The sequence below is a fragment of the Camellia sinensis genome, chromosome 8 (assembly GCF_055761805.1).
Source record: "Camellia sinensis isolate YWXY chromosome 8, ASM5576180v1, whole genome shotgun sequence".
NCBI lineage: Eukaryota > Viridiplantae > Streptophyta > Magnoliopsida > Ericales > Theaceae > Camellia > Camellia sinensis.
Genome location: NC_138968.1, coordinates 152,476,440 through 152,479,063, shown reverse-complemented (window position 1 = coordinate 152,479,063; position 2,624 = coordinate 152,476,440).

Here is a 2,624-nt window from a genome sequence, read left to right as displayed (position 1 = left end):
ATTAACATATAATTGCAACAAAGCCAAACAAATTTATTATATTATCAATATCCAGAGGGAGAAAATAGTTAAAGGTATGAATCAAGAAAATGCATTTCTTTTCTTGGCTACCTGCACAAGTAGTCAATAACAAGACCACCCAAGTGTAGCAGCTTGAAAAAAAAGGAAACTATATATATACATACAGCCTAATATATATAATCTAGGGTTTTAATAAATTGGTGCAGTGCAGTGCCCGTGTAAATGCATATCTATATATATACATACAGCCTAATATATATAATCTAGGGTTTTAATAAATTGTGTCTCTGTGACGATATTTGTCGTATATTTGCAAATACCTGGTTTCAACATATTAGAGGAACAACAAAAAAATTATTTTCATTGCAGAGACATGTATTCGGATTCAACACAATGAGTGAACATTTTTCAGCTGATAAAAGTCAATGGCAAGAGGAAATAGTGGAATGACGGAAGAGAATGTTACCTGGATAGAACAGAGAGAGAGAGAGACTGCGAGCTGTGCAATGGTGAACGGCTAGGGCTCGTTTGCCCTTTCGGCTACTCCTCCGCCGCTCGCCGTCGATTGAGAGAGAGAGGGGGGGTAAGATGAGATTAGGGATTTTTGGGTTTGAGATTGGGGATGGGGAAGGGAGCGGGAATGGAAATTAAAAAGGGGCGGGAATGAAAATAATTTTTTTTTTCAGAAATAAAATTTAAATAACAAAATAATGTTGTTTAACTTTTTTGTTTTTTTTTTTTTTTGCGATGGGGGCTATCGTCGTCAAAAAAAAAATTATTTTTTGTTAAAAATATATATTTTTTTGTAATTAATGAATTTTTTAAAAAAAAATTCTTTTTTTTTAGTTACTAAGATTGAAAATTTATTTGTTTTATATTTATTTCAATGAAAAAAAATATTATTATTATTTATTTGGTAGAAGTAGGGGTAATATTTTAATGAAAAATATTTTTCACTAAAATAAAATTTAATTTTCTGTGGTCAATGAAAAATGTTTTTCTACGTCCCATTTTTTTTTATTATTAAAAATCATGAACTAATTTTTTGTGGTAGAGGAGAGGGAGTGGCAATAGTGGTGAAGGTGGTGGATAAGAGATGATGGTGGTGGTGGTGGTGGTGGTGGCAGCGGCGAAGGAGATTAGTGGTGAAGTTGTGGTAGTGGTAGAGTAGATGAAGTGGCAATGGTGAAGGAGAGGTAATGGTAGTAGTAGTGGCAGTAGTGGTAAATGTGGTGGATAAGAGATGATGGTGGTGGTGGTGGTGGCGGTGGCGGTGGCGAAGGAGATTAGTGGTGAAGTTGTGGTAGTGGTAGAGTAGATGAAGTGGCAATGGTGAAAGAGAGGTAATGGTAGTAGTAGTGGTGGCAATGGTAGTAGTAATGGTAGTCGTAGAGGTGAAGTGGCGACAGTGGTAGTAATGGTGGTAGTGGAACAGCGTTTGCAGTAGTGGTGAATGTGGTAAAGGAGATGGGTGGTGAGAGAGAGAGAGATGAGTGAGAGACAGATAGAGGATAGAGAGAGAGAGAGACAGACAGACAGACAGAGACAGAGTGATGAGCGAGAGAGAGACAAAGTGGTCGCTAAAAGTGTATTTTCTTGTAGTAGATAGATAAATCGAGAGGGAGCTTAGTAAATAGAGAAGACGGAAGGGAGAGAGTGAGCAACGCGAACACAGTAGGAGAAAGAGAGAGATAGAGAGAGAAAAAAGAGAGAGAGTGAGACAAAAAGATAAAGAGATAGAGAGTGAGAGACAGAGAAAGAAGAGAGATGAACAAGAGAGACAAAGAAAGAGATAGAAAGAAGAGAGATGAGCGAGAGAGACATAGAGAGAAGAGAGATGAACGAGAGAGACAGAGAGAAGAGAGTTGAGCGAGAGAGACAGAGAGAGATGAGAGATAGAGAGAAAATAGATGAGCGAAAGAGACAGGGAGAGAAAAGAGATGAGAGAATAGATAGATGAGTGAGAGACAGAGAGAGAGACAGATAGACAGAAATAAAAGAGTGATGAATGAGAGAGAGAAAGAGAAGAGAGAGAGGAAGATGAAAAAATTGGTGAAAAGATATAAACAAAGAGAGATAGAGAGAAAAAAAAAACGAAAAGAGATAAACGAGAGAGAGACAGAGAAAGATGAGTAAGAGAGATATAGAGAAGAGAGACAGAGAGAGAAGAGAGATGAGAGATAGACAAAAGAGAGATGGACGAGAGACACAGAGAGAGAGAGAGAGAAAGAGACAGACAGACAGACAGAGAAGAGTGATGAGTGAGAGAGAGAAAAATAAGAGAGACAGACACAGAGAGAAAGAGAGAGAGAGACAGACAGAGAAGAGTGATGAGTGAGAGAGAGAAAAATAAGAGAGACAGTGACACAGAGAGAAAGAGAGAGACAGACAGACAGACAGAGAAGAGTGATGAGTGAGAGAGAGAGAAAAGAGACGGAGACAGAGAGATAGGAAGATGAAAAAATGGGTGAAAAAGTTCCGTGTCTAAAGCCTCATTTTCTAGTAGTGAGTCGTCTCTATCATTCACGGGTAGAATAGAGGCGTGGATTTGGGAATTGTATATTTTATATAAAAATCAAATTAAAATATTTTATACAATCACA